Raw genomic sequence first — 25,980 nt, 5'->3', positions numbered from 1 at the left:
AAATAAAACCCTAAATAAATATCTTCGATAATATATCTGACACACTAAATTCACAAAGAAAAAGTTTTCCACTGTAATCTTTTGTGGTAGATTTACCGAGGACCGTGACATCTCATCATCCAGAAAATTGACGCTATTCCGGTCAGTTTTACCCTCCGAATCCTCTCATTACCGAATTCAAACTCTATCCAACCCTACTGATCCCTTTTTGTCATACGTTGCTGATTTTTGTGGTAAATAAAAACATGAGCATGTACTTTCTGACTTAGATAATCAATAAATAAAAAATAATACAATTTTAGAACCTATGGGTAAAAATTAAAATTTAAAAATTAAAATTAAAATTAGATGTCTATGGGCTCCAGTAACCACTAACACCAGGCAGGCTGTGAGCTCGTCCACACATCTAAGAAAAAAATATTAATAGGTCAAATACTAATCATAGCCCAAATAAATAACTTCTGATGACTGAAATGAGAGCCATTAATGTTTTTCGTTTTCGGCATCAGTAAGTTAACAGCTTTCCTGAAAGTAAATTAGATGTTTGTATCTTGAGCTACGTTTTTATGATTGAGGTCAGCATCGTTGCCACCGAACTTTACATAGAATGTTCCCACGAGTGTTGTTTCGGAGGCGAAAACCCTCAATTAGGGATCCGCACACCTTCATAACTGCGCCTGGGTCGATTCTATGATACTGTACGGACAAGTGAGGTCGGTTCAAATTGTCGAGCGCTTTAGAATTAGAGAGAAAAATTAGATGTTATCATGTGTATTCTTATTATATTAGTAGTTCGAACCAGCTCACACACCAACTGATCCAAGTTATTACTGGAACCCATGGACTTCATAGCGAAAATACCACTTCTTACTTTCTCAATCTGTCTATCACATACTTCCTGCTTTCCAAAACGGAATGCTTGGCAGTAAAAATAACCACACTGGTATTGCCAATTATTTAGTTGAATTGAAGCCCGATGTCACTAATGTATTCAGCGATACTAAGACCCACAAACCCAGATACGATATAATTTTCTTCGCGATAACAGCATTAAGCGAATATATATTCTACGTTTGGGTTAATGTGGAAAAAAAGATGGAATAATTGAAGACCATGTTAAAACGAAAAGTACTGTTTGAATCAGTTGCACAACGATCGTAGTGTGCGTGTTTATTTTAAATAAACTATACGTAGCAATAATTCTGGGTCCTTTTATTTTTTGTATCAATGTTTTATTTTGTATGTATGTTGTTGTTAGAGCGTCCATTGTACTTTTTGTATTTAATGTTTTCCATTGGTGTTGATTTAATATTGGATGTACAATAAAGCATACTTTATTCTCTTCTCTACTCGACGTTAACTGTGCGTTCCATGAAATATTTTTATTTTAATCAATAACTAAATCTTTTTGCCCTGGAAAGTATGAACATTTTAAAATATGATTTGTTTCTATGTACATATAGTTTAGGAATAATTTAGAGACTTCAACGCGACAAGGTTGCAAGTCACATCGAGTGATCAATAAAATAAATTGTGTTTATGAGTCATATCCTGAAGCACGTAAGCGAGGACGATAACAAGATAATAAAAACACAGCCTTGTACAGTTCATACATCGTTTTTTAAAGCACGATGCATTTTACGATGCACCTGATTATATTATATACATATAATAATACAAATGATGAAAAATATTGAAAACGAGCAACAAAAACATGAGTAAATGATTTATGGGCCGTATGCTTGTCTACTGTCGAACATGAACTATGAAGAACAAATTAATCAATACAAGAATACATTTTCACGATCATTTTTCTCATCATCGATGTTAAGTGTTGGGTCATTGGAGAACAGTGTTTGTTTTGATTTGTAGAACATTTTTAAAACGTAGCAGAACTCTCAACGCAACTTCTTGTCGTGGTTCGACTGTAAAAACTGAGCCCGTTGCCTAATCCTATTACATCTTCAGAATAAGATTCCGTTCACAAAACGCGTACAGGGAATAAAGTAGCTTTGCCTCCATTTGATTGAATTTCGGGGATGTCTCTCTCCGGTGTCAAGTCTAGAAAAACAAATTTGTTTATTTTGTAAAAAGAAATATACTAATTTGATTACCGATTTTATACTGAATGGAAACGAAAAAGGATTTATTTCGTAGCTCGAAGGGAATTAGAGGGTATTGAATTTTTGCCAATGTACTTTTTTGTTTGTTTAATTTTTACTAGAATCGAATACCCCAGAAGGACGGTCATGTTTTCATTTCATTTTAGTTACAAAAATTATGACAAATAAAATTATGAAAACTCTATATTCGGCATACATCACTTGTAAAAAAAAGATGTGTGGTGTCGTGGGACACCGGATAGGAACGAAGTTCCTATTTTATAAAAATATTAATTTTAAGTTCTATTCGAGGTATAAAGAAAATAAAACTGGAAGTTTCGCAATAATCCAGGGTCATTCGGTAACGTGCGAACTTATTGTGGTACACTTCATTCACGGTTGTATGCCTATGAGTTAGTGTATTGCGCAAACGAACGCTCGGAGATCGTGTTCAATGAATGATAAAAAAATATGTTATTTTTTGTACGTTATTACAAAGTTAAGTCGTACACTGTGTGCATTACTAATAAAAATCTTACGTTACGGACGTTTTTCCCGGTTAGGGTACCCCTCCGCATCGTCCCATAAGGAACTTCGTTCCAAAAAATTATTTTACATGCTTTCTGTTATAATACATGTGCTATTCGACATCCAAATTCAAAGCGGTTATAAAGCATATATAGTAAGCACTAAAGCTCACCAACAGCTACCAAATAAGAAAAAGTCGAAGAAGTACGAGTGAAACTCACGCATGGCGGTTCCGGGTGCAAGCCAATACAAGAGTGCGGCACCCTTGATGTTGCTCGTAACTTGTTGCATCTCTGTGTGTGTTTGTATTTCTGTATGTATGCGTGTGTGCACTTTTTCAAATATGTGCTAAGCAGTAAAGCTGTGTTACGTCTACCTTTAGCGGTTTAAGCGGTAGGCAGCGGCTTGGCTCTGCCCCTGGCATTGCTGAAGTCCATGGGCGACGGTAGCCACTCACCATCTGGTGGGCCGTATGCTCGTCTGCCTACAAGGGCAATAAAAAAAACCTATAAATAGTATTTATCTTCTAAATATCACTAACAAAACAAAAGGAATAATTTAATATAATACACAAAATCAATCTAAGCCCAGAGGTGTCTGTGGAGGCTGGTCAAATTTAAATTACATATTCATCGATCGAACACTAATTTCAATAGAAGTGACCGTTCAAGTTCATCCACATGGCGTTGTGGTACACAATCTCGCAGACCGTAACGCATCACGTAAGCTCACCGTAACTCAAGTCAGCTCCTTTGGTGAGCATGCATACTCACAAAAATTGTCATTTATAATGTCTACCGTCTTGGTCCTATTATCATCGATAAACAAAAACTCACATTACAAAATATGTTGTAATAATTCCAGTTATATTATTATTCTATAGATATGTTCCTAATGCGTATAACTACGGAAGCAAGCGTTTTACGTCACGTTCCGGTTCCGTCGATAAAATGTTAATTGCATCTTTTGTTGTGCGACCATCGACGGAGGAGCCCTCGTAAAAATTTGTGGAGCTCTTTGTGGAGTCACCTTTATTGACAACGAAACTGCTGGCGACTATACGGATCAGGTAATATAGGACATGTAGTAGGAGAATACAATTGATAGAGGCAGATACAATTGGTGAGAAGACAAAAATTGGGTCTTTTTTATAATCACGACAGATACTCAGTTTTTTTTTATTGCTTACATGGCTGGACGAGCTCACAGCCCACCTGGTACTATGTAGTTACCGAAGCCCATAGACATATACAACGTAAATACCACCACCCATCTTGAGGCAGAAATTCTAAGGGCTCAGTATAGTTACAACGGCTGCCACACCCTTCAAGCCGAAACGTATTACTGCTTCACGGCTGTAATAGGCAGTGTGGTGATGGTGGTGGTGGTGGTTTGAATATTATGAATCGTGAAAATTTGTTAAGTACGTATTTTATTTAAAAAAATGGGTACTCGCCTGCGGGATTAGAACACCGGTGCATCGGTACATATGAATACACGGGACGTCTTACCCTTTAGGCCACGACCACTTATTTTACCAAATAAAGTTTTAAAATGTTTTTTATAGCTGCACCAGGGAAGACAAACGCGGTGTTGCATGATGTCACATGAGTCCATGACCAACACAACGCGAACGACATAATCAATATTGTATCATGAGATAGAAATCTTAATTACATTGTTGGAAGGCCGTCACACCCTTCATACTGGTTTGATTCCGGCGGGACAGCTTCGCTCATAACAGAATTATGGGACCACTTGTATAAATAGCTCACACTGTATTTGGTCTATGTATTAGTGCTTTTCGTGGATTATTAGCACGTAATAGAAATCTAATTTCTTAGAAAATAATAATAAAAAGTAGTGGATTTGAATGCGTCATAGTCGTGCTTCCCTCGATTTAACAAGAAGAACACTCCCATTAGGCCAAACGTTTATAAAGTTGGACTTTTAAATTAAGTCTTAAAATAATATTATATTATGCATTAATACATTAATATTATATTTATTCAAATTGAACTTGAATTTAGCAGAACATTAATTCAGTATAAAATTTATTCATATCCACATTTCTTTAATAATTCATGACTTTCATTTTCAAGAATCACGATTGGACATTCCAAATTTGATATTGAAACGCCATTGCGTAGAACTAGCCCGTAATTTGTTCCGACTGATCTCATTTTATATCCTACTAGATGCACCCCACGGGTTTACTCGTGGTTTTCAATTTATTATTCAGAAAGAGGATATTGTGTCGTTTTCCCGGCATTAGTGCACAGTTTCGTGTGTCACTCCCTAGTCAAAAACAACCAGTCCAGAAGATCTGTTAGTACGTAAACTCACGAACCAGCCAACAAACACACTATCGTGTTTATTATACATTCTCAGGTTATTTAATTGATCGCGATATAAAGTATTCTATGTGTTATTTAACTACACATTTTTTTCTGAAATTCCTCGTGCATCATTTATTGTCGTTCGTCGATAGTCTTAGTGTCAATATCTATCTATCTTCCCTGAAGCCCAAACTTTTTGTCTCATTCTCATGTTCCGCAGCTCATTATGAATTTATTGTTACTGTTCTGTCGGCGGTATTCGACTTGCCTACTCGTTCACCATCGTCATACAGTAAAATATATATCCGCGGAGAGTAAGACTCGGCCCCCGAGCGAGGGTTCTGTACAAAATTAATTATGTATGTAGATAGCTCAGAAAGCGAGTCTCGGCGTTTTTTGTTTAATTTTGAGGAAATTCTAAATGACTTTGGAGACAGTTTTAACTAAGGTTTTTTTATGTTATTTTGCTTCACATATTTATAATACGTATTTACTCACTACCTAGACCGAAGCTCAGATAATTAATTAATATTATTAATAGAAGTTTTTATGAAGACAACATACATTTAATGTAATGGACTTTTGTCTATGGACCTATCTATTAGCTCACCGACGTCCAACGCTGGATATAATTATGTAATTGTTTGTGAAACTTTATGGGCTTAAGTTGCCTAAAATAAACGCATTTCATTTAATTTCATATCCTTCCTTAAGGGGGCCACTGCGACCGGTCCAGCACCAATTCCGGTGACTTCATAATAGGCGCTTAACAATATCTATATATATAAAAATGAATTGCTGTTCGTTAGTCTCGCTAAAACTCGAGAAAGGCTGGACCGATTTGGCTAATTTTGGTCTTGAATTATTTTTGGAAGTCCAGAGAAGGTTTAAAAGGTAGATAAATATGAAAATGCTCGGAATTAAATAAATATAACCATTTTGTTTTCCCTTTGATGTGTACCCCGTCGGACGGATTCCTTTTGTTTGTTTTAAGTTAATTTTCTACAAAAGTTTAGGTATTTATCGATTGAGACACTACGAAGTCTGCCGGGTCACCTAGTTAATAAATAAAAAAAATACTAATATTTACCTTTCGTTAACATTAAATAACCTACAGTGTGAAAAATATTCAAATACAAATCGTTTCACTGAATATTTAATAAGAAGTATAAAAACATCGACTTAAAGACAGCGAGTATTTTTTTTAAATGTTGTTATTTGGGAAACTAATAACATAATTTAGTCAAAATGTTTGTTTTTTTAATGATCGTTTCTTCTTAAATACAAATAGTATCTAACAACATTCGTTTACACGTGAATTGTCCAATAGCTTTCGAAATAAATTTCCAATTATTTTGTAAAGCATCAATTCAATTATAAAATGTTTTACTGAAAACTATTTGAAAATGAAATTCCATGTCACTGAATATTGTTAGTATTCCAATTCATTTGTTTACAAGTCAAACGAAGTGTGAAGCCCGTTTTTTTTAAATTCAAAGGTTGTACAGTTTTCTTAATTGATGTGTGGTACTTCACAACAACAACGACATTTGCTCTTGTTATTTATTAGGTAATAGAAGCCCATAGACATCATGCCGTGAAAGCCAAGTCATAACGCTTGATCACTTTGCGATAGACGTATTCACAATTATTGTATAATACTTTTCATCTGGCACATCGTAAGTAATCTCAAAACGCGTGGAGTACAGTTCCTCGTCTAGTCCGTGTCGTGTAATGTACCGAACAACTCACAAAACGATGGCAGCAACTGACTGCGAGACTGAAACAAATAGCAGTCTGTTGTCGTAAAATGGCAGGACCGCGATAAGGAAGGCTATTGACGGCTTATCAGTAAAACTGAGTCGCAACGACAAAAAAAGATATTTTTAAGATTGAGATCTGTTGACTCTGACTTGTACAGTTTGTGGGAGAGTTCAATGTTGACCTTTCTATTTTGTTTTCGGTGAGTTTTGTGAATTATAACTAGTTTTCGTGCCGAGATACGAATGCGATGTAATGTATGGTATAGGTATCATCACATCACACATATTATTATGGAAAACATAATTCAATGGTAAAATTATTGTGTAACTAATTACAATATCTCAAAACCAAAATAACGTCGTCGTCGTTTGAAGTCGTCGTGGCCTAACGGATAAGACGTCCGGTGCATTCGTGTTGAGCGATGCACCGGTGTTCGAATCTCAGGCGGGTACCAATTTTTCTAATGAAATACGTACATATCAAATATTTACGATTGACTTCCACGGCGAAGGAATAACATCGTGTAATAAAAAACAAACCCGCAAAATTATAATATGCCTAATTACTGGTGGTAGGACCTCTTGTGAGTCCGCGCGGGTGGGTACCGCCACCCTGCGTATTTCTGCCGTGAAGCAGTAATCCGTTTCGGTTTGAAGGGTGGGGCAGCCTTTGTAACTATACTTGAGACCTTAGAACTTATATATCAAGGCGGGTGGCGCATTTGCGTTATAGATGTCTATGGGCTCCAGTAATCACTTAACACCAGGTGGGCTGTGAGCTCGTTCACCCATCTAAGCAATAAACAAATAATCACGAGATTATATTTGTTTTGTTTAATGGAGAGACTAGCTCGTGGCGCGGCGTTGGATGCCTACGTCGATCCAAAGTCATCGTAACGCGAATGGCCCCGTCTAAATATTATGTATGTACGTACTGTTATATCCCTACATAGCATACAATAATGCTTACCAAACATCAACATCAGCATTTATTCCCGATGATGATTTCTAGCTAGCTTTTTAAAGCAGTTCGGGTCAGACTTTCATCGGAGTGGGACGTATACCGAGTTTTCCTCACTTTCCCTATGAAAACTATAAATTTAGTCTAGGGAGTATTAAAAGTGTTTTTTTAAAAAGAAGTTCCTAGTTTCAATTCTAACATTTGGTGGCAGCGGTGGGATTCGAATATCCCAGTGTCCTTAACCCGGAAGGAACTTTATATCAAGAAACCTGTGAAGTGAAATTTATAAAAGTACTAAAGTTGTATCCAGAACTGAAAGAAAGAAGTTCCCGGACCCGAACTCATTATAGCGAGATATATATATACTCTCTATTCCTCAAATTCCTGTAACACCGTGAAGCGGAATCCAATAGTCAGGAATCCCTTTTGCACACCTGACTCTCATATCCAGCACCGAATCGACGGTGATCTCCAGTTCCTGATCTAATCGTCCATGGTAAACGTATGCCATGCATCTTGAAACCATCACGAAGAGTTCCTGTAAGCTGTTCCTGTAAGTGTTATTTTCATCACCAATGAACCTTTGTAGTTTTGTGCAATTAATATTGTTCAGTGTTATAACTTTAGACGTTTAAAAAATAGAACTATATCAATTTTAATTCATAAGAGGCAGAAACTTGATCCGAGGTCGTTCTTATCAATCGTACTTAGTCTAAACAAAACGCGCTGCAGGTATCGCCCGCGTATTCCTGGCCATTGCAAATAAAATATACAACTAATATCCCGTGGGTTGGTTTATTTATTTAATATTTTTATAAAATTAGTGCAAAATGTCAAAATCAGATTCGAAGAAAGATGTCAGAGAGCAAAGGGTTGATGAGGAGGTTGCGTTAAATGTGATTCTGAAATTCATAAAACCTTTTAATGGTGATAGAGAAAAATTAACAGCATTTTTAAGAAACTGCGATAGCGCTATATCTTTAACATCGCCTCAGCAGGAAGATATAGTTTTTAAATACATCTTAAGCCAATTAGAAGGCAAAGCCGAAAGCGCCTGTGCAATTAAAGATTTCGAGTCATGGTCTTCTCTTAAAGAGTTTCTGAAAAATCAATTCGGTGAGCGGAAACATTACGCACACCTGCTCACCGACTTGCAAGATTGTAAGCAAAGAAACCAGGAGACTATCAATCAATTCTCCCTCAGAATAGAAACCTGCCTACAAAAACTTTTAACGGAAATAACTGTTTCTAATCCGAAAAAGAGTGAAATTGCGGGTAGAATAGCAGCTATGGAAGACCTTGCCCTCCATACATTCCTATTAGGGCTAATTCCCAGAATTGCAGACATGGTGAGATGTCGCGACTACAAAACATTAAATGAAGCCATAAATGCCGCGATATCTGAAGAAAAAATTCAGCAGTTCACATTCCGTAATAATTACTCTAAACCAAGATTTGTTGAGAATTCAAATAAGAGAACAGAAACAGTAAATGGGCCCCCGTCAAGACCTTTTAATAATAACAACAATAATCAATCAAACTCATTCTATAGGAACCCTTCAATCTGTAAATACTGTAAAAAGCCAGGGCATATTCTTGAAAATTGCAGACTTCGTGAATATAACAATAAGAGATTTTCAAACGGGTCCCGACCTTTTACTCCTTCTCAACCGCAGGCGTCCACTTCTAGAGAAACAAATTTCAAACCTAGCGGTCCCCGTGTGCATTTCACTAATGATTACGAAGATGAAGGACGTGATGAAATAGACACTCCAAGCAATAACGCTGATTTAAACTAATAGATGTCCCGTATAGGTGTCGGACGGGACAAGTCTCTTCCGATAAAAACGATGCCGTTTATATTAAAAGTAAGACCACGCCACAGGGTAACCAGCCCCACAAGGAAGGTCTGAATGCTATTAAAAGTAAGACCACGCCACAGGGTAACCAGCCCCACAAGGAAGGTCTGAACCTTATCAATAGTAAGACTACGCCGCAGGGTAACCAGCCCCATAAGGAAAGTCTGAATCCCTTTAATAATAAGGCTGCGCAACAGGGTAGCCAGTCCCATAAAGAAGATCCGAATTATTCCAGTCATAAAGACAATTTGAAGGGTGACCAAACCCCTAACAAAATATGCGATATTAACAATACCGAGATGAAACATAAAGTTTACGAAATCCTAACGCAAAAACGATACTTACCTTACGTTCAATTGCAAACACCTATAAACAAAAACCCATTAACATTTTTAATGGATTCTGGAGCATCCATCTGTGTCCTGAAAAAGAAAAGCATAATTAATTCCCAAGAATTAAAAGAAAACATCGTGAAAGTGAAAGGAATTGATTCCAAAAATGATACTTTAAAGAGTGTAGGTTGTTTTGACTTACCCTTACAATTCAACGATGATTTAAAAATCAGTCATACTTTCCACGTATTTGATAACGTAGACTTGCCTTATGACGGCATAATTGGAAATGATTTATTCATGAAATATCAGTGTCGTATTAACTATCAAACGAATTGCCTAGAAATAAATAATATTAACGTCAAACTGTCCTTCGATGAGCCATCCTATATTATTCATGCTCGCACTGAAACCGTAATAGAGTGCTCTGTGAAAAATCCAGAACTGAAAGAAGGAATCATAGTAGACCAACACATTTGCGATTCCCTCCTTGTTTCCAATTGTGTAGTTAAAGTAAAAAACAATAATAGAATAAATTTGACAATTCTCAATGTGTCTGATGAACAAGTGTATTTAAACGCTAATCTAATGCTTACTTTAGCACCGATTGATCTAACCGAGTACAATACAGTCCAACATGACCAATCTACTAACAGTATCGAAAGATGTAACCAGTTATCCGATCTTTTAAGAACATCTCATTTGAACCAAGAAGAATTGTACTACCTTAACGACATATGTTTTCAATACGCTGATATATTCCATTTACCAGGAGATCAATTAACATGTACAGATGTTATGCAACACGAGATTAAAACTAGTTCCTCCCAACCTATAAATGTAAAATCATATCGTTTCCCAGAAATACATAAAGAAGAAGTTAACTCTCAAATAAACAAGATGCTAGACCAACAAATTATCAAACCATCTAAATCTCCATGGTCTTCCCCAATATGGATAGTACCAAAAAGGGAAGATGCTAGTGGTAAAAAGAAATGGAGGATAGTAATAGATTACAGAAAGCTGAACGATATCACTATCGGTGAAAATTATCCCATTCCCCAAATTAATGAGATATTAGATCAATTGGGTCAAAGTAAATATTTCACAACATTAGACCTCGCTTCCGGTTTTCACCAAATCAAAATGTCCCCCGCAGACGCATCGAAAACAGCGTTCAGTGTTCCCCAAGGTCACTTTCAGTTTAACCGGATGCCGTTTGGTTTGAAAAATGCCCCTGCAACATTCCAGAGAACAATGAATACAGTCTTATCCGGCTTACAAGGCGTACACTGCTTTGTTTATCTCGACGATATAGTCGTGTACTCGTCAGATCTACCCTTACACATAGAAAAACTAACCCTTGTCTTTGAAAAACTAAGAAAATTCCAGCTCAAACTTCAGCCCGATAAATGTGAGTTTTTACGTAAAGAAGTTGCTTACCTGGGTCATGTCATTAGCAATGACGGCGTTAAACCAAATCCAGATAAAATAAAAGCAGTAATGCAATTCCCAGTACCAAAGTCGGCTAAAGACATAAAATCTTTCCTGGGCTTAGCCTCATACTACCGAAGATTCATACCTGAATTTTCCAAATACGCAAAGTCTCTCACTGTTCTCCTGAAAAAGGATGTCCCTTTCAACTGGACCAATACACAACAGCTAGCTTTCGAACAACTGAAAGAAAAACTAGTTACAGCACCAGTCCTTATCTATCCCGATTTCACAAAACCATTCATCTTAACTTGTGATGCTTCTAATTACGCGATTTCTGCTATTTTGTCACAGGGTGATATTGGAAAAGATCACCCAATCGCCTTCGCGTCAAGGACACTAAACAAAGCCGAAACTAACTACAGTGTCACTGAGAAAGAATGTTTGGCTATAATTTACGGAACTAAAATTTTTCGTCCTTACCTCTTTGGTCGTCAATTCAAAATAATAACAGACCACAAGCCTCTCAACTGGCTTTTTAATTGCAAAGATCCAGGGTCCCGGCTTATCCGTTGGCGTCTCAAGTTAGAAGAATTTGACTATGAAATTCAATATAGAAGAGGTAAGACAAATACTAATGCAGACGCTTTATCACGCTATCCAATGAATCCTCTACAACAAAATGATGACATCTCAATGCCGATTCCCGAAAATATAGATATTAATCCTAATCAAGTACGTAACGAGGAAATCTCTCCTGTTAAACCCTTTCCAAACTTAGACTCTATAAACAATGACTTACCAGAATTAGATTTACCCGATAATTTCGTCCTACCAGATAGCCTAGAGCTTCCGGAAGATTTTGATATCCCTACTCCACAATCTGTGGAAGATACCGATGACGACACATACTCCAAATGTCTGAAATCAATAAACAACAAATCAGTTATATTTGACACTAAAATACTCGAACATAATGAAAATCTTTTAAAAACTAAATTAAAACATATCGTAATACCTACATCCATTGATCTCGATGAATCAAACCGCTATGTGCCTGAAATTATCGGTAATATACCTGATCCTAAAGAATTACTTGCAGCAGAAAGAACTTTATACTCACCTTTGATATCAGAAACAAATGACATTCTTCACTATTTTCTCTTTGTTAAAGTATACCACCAACCAATAAAGTATACCAACATAACAATACATATATATAAGAACACAATCATGTATCCAGCAATGACTGAAATCACAAAAATATTGAGAGAAAATCATGATATTCCCATATCAGGCCACTTAGGTTCTAACAGGATGTTAAAAAGGATTCAGGAGAAATACTACTGGCGAAATATGAAGCGAGATGTTGAAAATTACGTTCACAAATGTGAATCCTGTCAAGCCAATAAAGCATTGCGTCAAACCAACCGAGCCCCGATGCAAATCACATCAACATCAACACAACCATTTGAACGGGTTGCTCTCGATATCGTGGGCCCCCTACCTGAGGTCGGAATTAACAAGTTAAGGTTCATTCTCACATTACAAGATGACCTTACAAAGTTTTCAGCGGCCTATCCAATTTCTAATTGCACTGCGGAAGAAACATCCGAGTGCCTTATTCATTTTATCACTCAATTCGGAATTCCTAAAATAATAATTACTGATCAAGGATCGAATTTCACAGCGGAATTATTTAAACAGACTTGTAGTTTCTTAAAAATTAAACAACTTTGGTCAACACCATATCATCCGCAGACACAGGGAGCTCTCGAAAGGAGCCATTCAACCCTTAAGGAGTACCTCAAATCCTTTGTAGATGAAAACCAAAGTAATTGGCCTAGATATGTTTATACCGCCATGTTAACATACAACACAACTGTCCATTGTACAACAAATTTTACTCCTTATGAATTAGTATTTGGCCATAAAGCAATCATACCTTCTTCCATCTATGATTCCTCTCTGGAATCCACTTATAATAGCTATGTCAGAGTGTTACAACAGCGTTTACGATTTTCCAGAGAAAAAGCCATAGAAAACATTCTGAGATCAAAATCAGTGTCAAAATCTTACTATGACAACCGCGCAAAGCCAGCGAAATATAAAATAGGCGATATGGTATATGTAAAAAACCATCTGAGATTGCGCAAAGCATTATCGCCCTTATGGAAGGGACCTTTTAAAGTAATTCGTATAAACGGAAACAACACATTAACAATTTTGATGAATCGTAGGCATGTCAAGTATCACTATGATGAGTTGAAGTTAGCCGAAACAAATAATTAATTATTTTAGTCTTTCGTATTATATTAAATAAGATTAGGTTATTTCTATTTTAGTTAAATGCTTAGAGTATAAAATATAATTTCAGAATCGCAGCAACGTGCCTCACTTATATCAAAGCTGATGCTGATATACGAGTAGAGCCCATGAAAGATACCACGGGTATATATTTTGATCCTATGGGAACGTTGAAGATTTCTAACAACGATCTTCACGTTTTAGTCCCAATTGACGTCGGATACATTCAACCTCACTTGGAAAATATAAAAATAGCTCTAAGTACTACTAGGTTCTATTGCCAACAAAATGAATTAAGTACTTCGAAATGTCATAACTTCCTGCAACCTTTGGCATCCCGTCTCGATGACATCATTAGAGATTACAGTTCCATATCACATTTGATATCAGATAGAAACAAGAGATCTGCATGGTTTGCCGGTGTAGGTACGGTTTTTAAACATATAATTGGTACTATGGATGAGGACGACTCGATCAAATACAATGCCGCAATTAAATACTTAGATAATAATGATAAGAGATTGTCGTCAATAATTAAGGAAAATATTTTGTTAACAGATACTGCATTACGTAATTATAATGAAACTTTTAAAATAATTAAGATTAACGAAGCCCGAATGGGAACTGCAATTGAAAATCTTTCTTCTGTATTTAATAACATATCTAATATCCCTAAAGAGCTATATATAGAATCAAAATTGAATGAAATGTTTAATGAATTATCGTCCAGTTTGCTCACATTGTCATTTAAACTAGACGACATAATACATGCTATAATGTTTGCTAAGAGCCATACTATTCATCCCTCTGTATTAACTCCTTCGCAACTCTATAAAGAGTTATCAAACAATGTAAAAGATTTAAATAGCGAACTTCCTATTAGTTTAAGCCTAGATAATATTCATGTATTAATAGACATAGTTAAAACGACTTGCTATTTTATAGATCATAAGATAATATTTGTCATTAAGGTCCCGTTAGTATATAAGGTAGAATATATATTATATAAGTCAATTCCGGTACCGATTCCGCATGATATGCGAAACCCTAACTCATTTGCTCTCATTGTACCCCATTGTAATCATATAGCTATTAGTAAAGATAAATCAACATATGTTTGCCCTATCGATATAAACAAGTGCACTAAAATGAATATGAACAATGTTTATATATGTAATAATATTGATTCTCTTGTTCAGTCTATTCAAGATGTACCCATCTGTGAGACAGAGATACTCTGTAAAATTATAAACAAATTACCGCAACAATGCAACACTAGATTAATTAACGGTCATATCAGTACCTGGCAGGAGTTGAAAGCTAATAAATGGTTATTTGTTCAAACAGAACCAACCAAACTCACTATCGTTTGTAATTCGAGCATCTCAGAATATAAGTTACTAGGTACAGGTGTTATTGTTCTCCAACCGGAATGTAAGGCGTACTGTAGAGATAAGGAATTTATTTACAAACCTAGCTATAACATAACGACTAAGTCCGTAATTTCTGATTTTAATCTTATCAATGACCCTTGTTGTGATTTAAAGAAATATATGTCAATCAAACACAAGTTAGAACCTTTAAAATTGTACGATATGCATTTAGAAAAACTTGTAAGTGTTTCAAATCATCAATTAATGACGAATATTGATAATATTGTGAATACGCCTGACCCAATTATAGAATACGATTCGCATTGTCCTATTATTACCTATTGTTTACTTATTTTATTCATGTTTTTTGTATTTTATAAGTTATGTAAAAGATTCGGTAAATGTCCTACTTTCCTAAACAAAACTAAGCCCGATAATGTATTAGATGAAGTCCAAGAAATGAAAGAAATTCCAATTCCGAGAATTCGGATATCTACTTGAAACTTATTTTCTAAAACCTATAAGTTTCATCTTAAACGGGGGGTTGTTATATCCCTACATAGCATACAATAATGCTTACCAAACATCAACATCAGCATTTATTCCCGATGATGATTTCTAGCTAGCTTTTTAAAGCAGTTCGGGTCAGACTTTCATCGGAGTGGGACGTATACCGAGTTTTCCTCACTTTCCCTATGAAAACTATAAATTTAGTCTAGGGAGTATTAAAAGTGTTTTTTTAAAAAGAAGTTCCTAGTTTCAATTCTAACAGTACGTATATGCGAACCGCATTTTGTGTTATTATTACTTAGATCATTAGGAATACTGAAACTTCCAGCTGTGTAGATCACACGTATAATAGCCGGCAAACTTCTTGAGCATTTGTTGACGTAGTGGGGGTAAGTTTGCGCATGGTACACTCACGTGCAAAAACATTATTTACTCTGCGTCATAATGCAATTAAATTATTAAAATCAACATATGTATTTATTTATATATTTATTAGAAAATCATCAAAAAATATAGGTTAATAATTGTAATAATTTAAACTTGGGGTAAAATATATATTCCTTCTATTAAGTCAAAACTAAAGCTGTTGCCAGGTCTTCGTTCAGTTGAAGCGAAGCTGGTATTTGTAATTTTTTTTTCGTTATCATAATCTTGACCATTATCATCATCACTGTTTTCATCACCCGAGTCGCCATCATCGTGATAAGTCGACATAGGGCTCATCGGTGTAGTTTACGACTCGGTCGGTTCGATCTTCTTTTTTGTCTATAATTAATTATTTTTTGAAGATATTCGATTCGTAGTAATCGAATGTTACTTTTTTCAATTACCAGCTTCCGATTATTTTCTGTTTTTTTTTCCATCTGAAGCCTAGCTCTTTCATAATTCGTCGTAAACTTCATTCCGAGCCATTAAAATGTATATCTTCTTTAAATTGTTCGAAGCCTTTCTACGATACGGAGTTTCGCTGCTTGTTATGTACTTATTATGATTACATCTTTTTATTACAGATTGAACGAAACTATCCATTCCGGTAACTTTCTTCTTCCCTGATCTTTTCTTACCCGGAGTCCCGAGCACGATGAGCAAGCCAGAGCCTTTAGCTTCGTTAATAATGCACCTAACAGTACTCACTGATGTTTTTGTTGCTTCCGAAGTCTGTTTTACTTTTTCCATAATATCATTCTTCCCCTGTTTTATAATGAAGATAGATACGTCGTACACAATTTTTCTACCCTTTCTTTTGAATACTACACCAGTTTGTCGCGGCATAGTGTATTTTTTATAAAAAATCAACAAACACTCAACAAATAGCAATGGCAACAAAGTCAACAAGCAATTATAACAAATAGCTTAACGATTAATAACGATAGACTTTTCACTGTACGCAAGCGTACTTTTGGGAGCAAGCGGAGCGAGGGCGCGGTGCGGGACGCAGGGTTCGACTGATCTACCAATAACGCGCTCGCTACGATTTCCCCTGCCGTCGCGCCTCACCCTCACCACCAAAGTGATCTAAAATTCGGTTCTGCGCAGTCAAGGTCATTTGCTCACGATGTTTGCCGGTTACTATACATCACAATCCAATCAAAATAAACACAGTTAAATACATATATTGAAATAGAAAATTCTATAATAGTTAGCATGTCCGCTATATTTTCTTTTACTATTTTTTTGGCTTTTTTCAAATAAAAGGAATGCCGATATCATAATTTTATTGAATTCTCGAACATTCTTGGAATTATCCTTGTTTTGGTGTTGACATGGGCAGAAAGTTGAGGAAATTACGGGTTTTATGTAAAGAGTATTTCGAAAATGTGTCAGTTTTTAGATTCTAATCATTTTTAAATATCTTCAATTATTTAATTATATCCAATAAACCGAATTTCGAATCTGCATTGTTTCACTTATTCAAGCCAACTGTCGCACGGCTTTGTGATTTCCCAACTTGAATTTGAAAGTCAACTATACGGTTAAATGTAGTAGTATAGTAGCAGTGATACAATAATTCAGTTGCAAAAAACAAAACTTCAAATAATGCTTTTAAAATGTGGGGCCTGGCAACATTAACAGCCAAGCAAGACCCGAAACCAGTAAAGGGATAATAATAGCATTTATTTATTTTGCCCAAATAAAGGGCTCCGTCGACCAGTTCCATTAGACTCTTTGCGTTGAAGACTCCACTCGTTTTATGCTTACGAAAGAATTGAATAAGGGTCAGGATTAGATAATGTCTCTCGAACATTTTATGATAAATTTGCCAGGGTTGTTGCGATAGTATCACAATTTATAAACATTGTTTGAGAAATAGTTTAAATAGTTTTGAAAGTTTTTTTTTTTAAGTTTTTGTGAAGTCCATACCTACTGCTTGCTATTCAAATGTCCGCGCTGACTGTTTGAAGAGGGACATTTAAGTGGTTTCCAGTCTAGACTCGGGTCCGGAGGACCAATCGAGGACTTACAATAAGGAATCTCTTGGAAATATAATATAATAACCGTCTAACTGTGTGTAGCACACAGGAGCGCGATAAGCTCGCGGTTCTCCGGATTGTATACAGGTACCTGAGCTCATAAACTATGAATACCACGGCTCGCAAATACGGTGTCGACGAACGACTTCTACGATGAGGGAATAGCATCGTATTATAAAATTAAAAACTTGCAAAAAATTTATAATTTACTTAATAAAATAATAACAGTACTATTTAGACATAGAACTCAAGTCTTAGGAGTGTAGCGGCTACGTTGATATTGTCATACCTATGGATTCTGGTAAACACTTGATTGTTGATCGAAATATGAAAATAGGAAAAAACAAAGCATCAACTCAATTGGATCACATGTAAAAACAAACAAACAAACAATAACTAACTAATAAATTTTATGATCTTCTCAGAATCCAAACATAATCGTAAGCCCGTCTACTGAAACCTCCATATACTCACAAATCAGTCCACTTATACAGTTTTAAACTGACCGAGTTAAATCTGACAACAAATACTGGAGAGACGAGGACATCCCATTAAATCTCCTTTGTTACGAGCTTGGATTACAGAGATTTAAAACGTCCAAGCCTTTAGGATGGGTTGGGGGGGAATCTGTATTTCAGGACGATGTACTTCTGAATTTGATCCTGGTTATAGTAATATTTGAACTATATGAACTTGTATCATTACTGGTCGCTAGCCTGGCCCGAAGAGAAGTGCGTGGGCCAAGACCGATCGCGATAGCGAAATACTGTTGAAGCCAAGCCAAGCCAACAAACAAACACTAGTGGAATTTCGTTCATTTATCATCATCATCAGCCATAGCAGTCCACTGCTGGACATAGGCCTCTCCAATTGCTCGCCACTGAACACAATCCTCGGGTTCTCTCATCAAACTCCTGTCTGCCACTTTTTTTTTCAAGTTTTCTAGGTGGGTGACCAGGGTCACGGCCCCCCTGATGTTTGGTGGTTTCAACAGTCCGTAAAGGTGTGAATGCCGCCATGAGCTTTAAAACAAGAGTGTTCTCACATATTTATTTAATAAAGGTTCACCATCCGTCAAACTGACTGACTGAGCTCCAGCCTGGTCCTGGTAGGGCGCCGGCTGTGAGCGCAGGAGTTTTTGGTGAGGTTCAACTCCCACATACCCCACCCGGCGTGCGGTAAAATTTCCAGGCTTTATCGAATCCAGTGATTTTCTCCTGTACAAAACAATAATAATGGTATCATGCGTGTATGAGAGCAATGGACGTTGTGCAAAAACTTCGAAATATAGCTTCAGGAAAAGTTATTAATCGATCAAACCTTTACCCAAAGGGAACATAAAAGTAGCTCTTATAAAACACATCTCATAAGAAACAGAGCTGAAGTAAGGCGATTTGTTTCCAAACTTTATTTGTTAATATTCTTAGACATAAAATTTCTAAAAGTTTTTATTTTATTTTATGTAATTTTACAGCTTAAGCTGTTACATATTTGTCTTCTCTAGAGAATTCTAAATTATTTGGATATTCAATCAGCGTGAGCTAGTAGCTACTAACAACAGCAGCCGTCCACTTACTGACTACTTACTGTTCCTATTTCACGATCGTCTATTTCTCTTCAAATTCAAATTCTTCTATTCTCACCTTGAATACTAGTAGTATATAATGCTATGCTCTATAAACTTGCCCGTTCCTACTTCAAAGGTAGATGAGCTGTGGCACTCATATAATATAACGCAATTCAGATTTGGACACTCATGAAGACTCTTAATTCTATTTATATATTGATTTTCAGAACTTTTCGATGATCGAAAATATTAAAACAAAAAAGTTCCCCCGGAATACCTTCACGGCTGTTTCATACAATCCATCACGCAAATATCCATCTATTGGCTATTTTATGATTGCCGTAAAATAAACAAGCGTAGCTTTCAAGGTCTACGATCGATTGAAAGGTGTTTTATTGACTTTTATCATTCGTATCTGTTAAACGGTAACCTACATATTTCATTAAGTAGTTTTGTAAGTTACATGATCATGACAGAAGCGTGTTCACGAGTGCTCACGGTTGACGACCTGTAGTTTAATTACATTGTTAATGAAATAGGAAATGGTTGGGTAAGAAAAGCCTTGTCCACTGTAGCTTTTCGAAACCGATAGATTAACTCATTTTGTTTTCAAATAAACTTATTATATATGTTTGTTATAATGACGTAATAAATATTGAAACGATTACCAATAATTTATTCCAAACAACTCACACACTCATTTGCGAACGTAAAATAAGGAGATAGGGAAAAGGTGATCCTAGACACGATTTTTTAATTTTTCTTCAACTTTTAAACCGGAACGTATACTTGCTTTGCGGTAGAAATAGGGGATATAGTGTTACCAACCAGGCAGGGCTTATAAATAGATTTACCCCCAGCCCCTTTTAAAAATACCGCAACAAAATCTTGAAAATATGTGAACAAAAATTAACTAACATAATTCGTGAACAATTTATCGAGTTATGACGTCACATCCCCGGGATATCCACCAATCATATCTTAATTAAAATCAGTGGCTCGTTAAACGTTAATGTGCGATTTTGAACGGCTCTTTCAAATGTCCGGTTAATCACGTTACTATGTGATAATCAGAGTTATTGCTGATGCTTAAAAAGGATTTAATTTCGAACCCTTTTTTGTTTGCGTACATTGTTAAGGCGCCGTTAGGGCGTGTTCTGACTCTGTAATATCGGCGTGAGTATTCTATTTGCCGCTTTTTATGGTACTAAGATTGTTCGATTAATGAATGGAAATACCATGAATTAATTATAAACTTCAGCCGTTGATGTTGTCGAGAAATGGTGCACATTAGGGGACTTTAGAGATGAGCGTCTGTAAATATAATAATTAAATAGTTTTTTTATTTACATTACAAATTCAGGTCTACGCACATAAAAGGTTAAGCCAAGCAAAGAGCCAAGCCACTGCTTATCACTAAAAACTCTTTTCAAGTATCATAAAATATTCGAATTTGCATATTTCGTTATAATTCAAAACAAGCAGTACGGGTACATTCTAGTACAGAAAATTGAGCCTTTGTTACTGAGATTAGATCATAAATCAGACGAGGGGTCTTTTATTATTGATTATACTTCGAATGAGAACAAACGAAGCACAAGTTGACGCGATGCGTTTTAAAACAGAGTTTACGTTTGATCCTGGATGAATTGCCTTAAAATTTTAATAATGTTTATAGTTTGAATAAGTATAGTTACGTATTCGGGATTCGGGATAAATAAAACTTCCACCGAAGTACAAATTAAAACTCTATTTAACACTGAAGACACTTTACAACTCGTAGCTCACTTATTCAGCTCCGCTTCAGGAGATCCATTCGCTGTTTCGCTTCAAGTAGATCCAATTACTAACTGCCTTCGTGTCATCTCTGCAACGCTTTTGTAGTTGACACGGTAACTTTACAATTACCGAGAACATTCCCGAAAGGGGGAGTCGTTTCGATATACGTTTCTGCTATTTGATGATAGATGGCGTTACACTTCTCGAGCGATCTCGATGTTACTGGTTCTTTTGACATTCGTTTCTGCTATCCGACGACAGATGGCGTTATTCTTACCGAGGTAACAATATCAAATAGATTATAGGAAACTTTTAACTTGATATTCCAGCGTCCGATTGCGTTTAGTGAACTTCTCCACACATCACATACGCACATACGCCAATACACATCGTTTTAGTAGTATTCATAAGATCCAGATTAATAATTCAAACTTCTATTAGAATATTAATTGCCTATTTATGGCCCCTATACTCACTTGCTGCTAAGCAGCTGGCGGAGACCACGGGAGTGCCTCCTACCTTGAGACATCTGGTCTCATCGCAATTGTTTTGTGCAATGCGTATTTACCCTCCAAACCGTAACGCATAACTGCTTAGCGTTAAAATAGATAGTAAGGTGTGGTAGTTTCCTTTGTGGGACTCACTATACTGTGCACATTATCAACAGGAACATATGCTTGGATATAATATTCCAGTTGAAACACGACAAGCTGGAACGCATGATAACTTTGCCATAGATAGAGATATATGTCTATATCTTTATTGAGATAAGAAGTAGAAGCAGAGATAAGGCAGGGCTAAAAATACAAACGGCTGATGAGTTAATAGTGGTGCTCGCTCGCCGAGACCGAGGAGTCTGGTATTGACAGGCCAATAATAGCTTGATCCGTATCTATCTATCTATCTATCAGAATCTTTCGACGTAGCTTCAAAACGTCCTATTAACTTGAAAAGTTTATTTAAAATCCTTTTTCATATTACTACATTTACTTTTAATATATTTTTTTTATAATTTCTATTTCTTTTTCCTAATACTCTGATATCAGTTCATTAATAAACCAGTTTTCTACATTTTTAAGCTTTTTTTTAAAATGTTTTGTCCTAAGCTAACATTAAAATAATTACAGATATAAAAGAAGACTCTTGAGCATGACCGCACTCTGAAATCGGTAGCAAAACAATTATAGGTTTTAATAAATATTGAGATGAATTAGTATCACAGCGCGGTCTCTATCTGCCAAATTTCAATAATTGCGTGGTATTAAGAGACCGTTCCAATTTCAATACCTTTTCATTGACGAGTAAAACGAATACACTTTAATAATGGTAGGACCTCTTATGAGTCCGCGCGGGTAGGTACCACCACCCTGCCTATTTCTGCCGTGAAGCAGTAATGCGTTTTGGTTTGAAGGGCGGGGCAGCCATTGTAACTATACTGAGACCTTAGAACTTATGTCTCAAGGTGGGTGGCGCATTTACGTTGTAGAAGTCTATGGGCTCCAGTAACCAACCAGGTGGGCTGTGAGCTCGTCCACCCATCTAAGCAATAAAAAAAAAGCCGCTTTGTTTATCCGTTTGTTTCTTCACGCTTTGTCAACTTCATATTCTCACGCCGAGTACTCAATTACATCGAAACTACAGTAGTTCTTGTAACTTTAAAAAAGGTTCTTAGCTTTACAGAACAGAGAGAGATAGTGTATGTGTGTGTGTGTATGCCAGGCAAGATAGGTTCTGAGACAACATAATTGAATCTCGTCATCTTTGTAAAATTGCACCACTCACAATCGGAGCGGAGTTCACCAACAATATGGCTTAAAGACTTGATTTAGAGACAATTTTGGTTTGCCTGTGGTTTTCGACTTTTTTGACGACATTGGTTCCACTTCCCCTTGATAGGGATGTCGTGAGGAGGCTATAGATTGTGACCGAAATTGGTTGTGTTGAAGCAGGTTGCTTAATCATTTTAATATATTTACCAATGGTCACAACGAATTGCGATCGGAGTTAATGGTATTCGATGAAATATTCAATACATGTCTGTACTGAATCACTTTGTTGTTGTACAGACACGAGACGAGCTGAGATCAAAGATAACTGCCGCGGCGGAGAGCGCATGAGGGTCCTTTGTACCTTCCTAGCACGACATTATCTCTGACCTCACCCTGATCTGTGACATTGGGTAAACAGGCCGTGTCCCCTTCAATTCATACTTGTAATGCGTGTTTTATCGCATTCGGTAGATACCCTGCCCCTTTTTGTTGAAGTAAGATATTAGGGAGTGTATGATAAAATTGGTTTGTGGAATTTGGTTTTCCGCTCACGTTTCGACTTTGTTCCCGCGCTGTACCCGACATACCTTGTTATCACTGAACGACTGTTGTCAACGACGTCCTCTCGATGCTTTCGTGATTGGGACTTTTTTTCTATTGCTTCGATGGGTGGACGAGTTCACAGCCCACCTGGTGCTAAGTGGTTACTGGAGCCCATAGACATCTACAACGTAAATGCGCCACCCATCTTGAGATATAAGTTCTAAGGTCTCAAGTATAGTTACAACGGCTGCCCTACCCTTCAAATCGAAACGCATTACTGCTTCACGGCTGAAATAGGCAGGGTGGTGGTACTTACGCGTGCGGACTCACAAGAGGTTCTACCATCAGTAAGTCATCTTTGATATGAAATGAACTTTAATGTACATAATTAAAATGAAAGTACGTAAGTGCAGAAGGTAGTCCACCGTACTCATGATCGAGAGACAAGTACAAATAAATAGTTCACTAGACATCTAGCGCTCGTCGCCGCTGTGGTCGCCGTGTGTTGTTACTAACTTTATTATTGAGAAAAAATATCCTAGGTGCGAAATGTGCAACAAGTGTTAGCCCAGTCCATAAAGATAAGGATTAAGTATGCCGTATACTTTTGTCAATTAAGGAATAAAGCATTCCTGTGAATATCAACTTAATAGACTTATTGAAAAGCATACTGTTCTATTTGAAATAAATCACCGAAAGTACACCACAATGTATCTTATGATAGATATAACTAGTAGAAGTATGTTGTAGAGACGTAAACGTATACGTTCTGATTAACACACTTACTTAGCATTAAGATCTCTAACCGGCGCCATCTAGGCGGGCTTCGGATAGCCTGCCGACCGAGAGGGTTGGTGGTCGTGGCGCCGACGACCGCCAGTCTGGCGTCCCGAGGGGGAGGGTGATGGAAGAGATGTGCTCCGCACTAAACGCTTCACTTTCCCCCCGTTGCCTTTTGGCAACCTGCGTTGGTTGTTGAGCGACAGGAGGTTTTAGTCAGTTCGACACGGACATGCCCCGCCCTCTATCCCCAGTGGAGGGTGGAAGTCCGGCGATTTCCTCCTGTCCAAAAAAAAAAGCTTTAAGATCTGCGTTAAAAACAAAATCTATTAAAATCGCTAAAAATGTGATACCTGATCAAATAACTCGAAATCTTCTCGGTGTTGGACAATAGAAAGAATGTAAATCAAAAGGAAAGGACCAATTGATTAGAAGGAAATGTATCTGGTGCTATTTCGATAAGGCGAGCAAGGTATTTCTTTATTTAGGTATCGTTTATCAACGTCCGAGGGCGCTCGGAGGGGCTCACGCCGTTTCCCTTCGGTAATTGCTTGTTTTTATACCTTCCGTTCAGGTTATGAAAGAATTTTCCAATTTTCTTCTGAATAGAATCGATACTTATGATGATATTTTCGCGGAAAATTTTGATGAAAGAAACAGACTGATATTTTTGATCTTTGACATTTAAAGCAACCGTAGTATTAACTTATTATTATTAGCTTGCCATTACGTAAGTTGCGGATGCCACCATCAGAAACGCCATTAATATTTGAAGAGCACGTATTCTCTAAGCTGTGAATCGTGGTCGTGTGACTCTGTTTAACGGCAATGGCCAGACGACGAATTGCCGAACTATTTATTAGTTTCATTAGATAACAAATGTCTTCCCTTTGATAGTGGTATAAATCATTGCTTTAGCATAGAATTATCAGGATAAAATCTTATTATTATTGATCAGACGTGGTATAGAACCAGATAACTAACTAACGGCAGGCAGCGGCTTGGTTCTACCCCTGGCATTGCTGAAGCCGACGACAGCAACCACTCATCATGAAGTGGGCCGTATTCTCGTCTGCCTACAAGGACAATAAAAATAAAAAGATATTATTTATTATATTATATTATTTTGCAGTAAATATATGATTTGAGAATTTCAAACATGCCACCACACCGTGTCAAATAAAGGTTTTTTTTAAATAATAATATAGATGGGGCATTGTCGGTCCGCACATGTTGTGATTGATGTCTGTGAGCTTCTTTAACCACTTAACACCAGTGTTACGAACGAACACGGCGCATCTAGGTGTATTGACTCATCTAAGCAATAAAAAAGGTTGAACGAAGATCCTACCTACGTCGGCCCAAAACCATTACAATTGAACCTATGATTTAAAGTCTTAGCACGGATAATAACACCCACGATATTGTGTACTCAGGCTCCAACCACCAAATCAACTTCAAAGTCTGAACTTCAACGAAAAATAAAACTTATAACATATTTATTATTAATATTTATTTATTATTTATTTATGTACACACAGAAAAGAAGACATAGTACAGAGT

Source organism: Bombyx mori, chromosome 13 (assembly GCF_030269925.1).
Source record: "Bombyx mori chromosome 13, ASM3026992v2".
In the NCBI taxonomy this organism is placed as follows: domain Eukaryota; kingdom Metazoa; phylum Arthropoda; class Insecta; order Lepidoptera; family Bombycidae; genus Bombyx; species Bombyx mori.
This window is presented reverse-complemented; position numbering follows the sequence as displayed.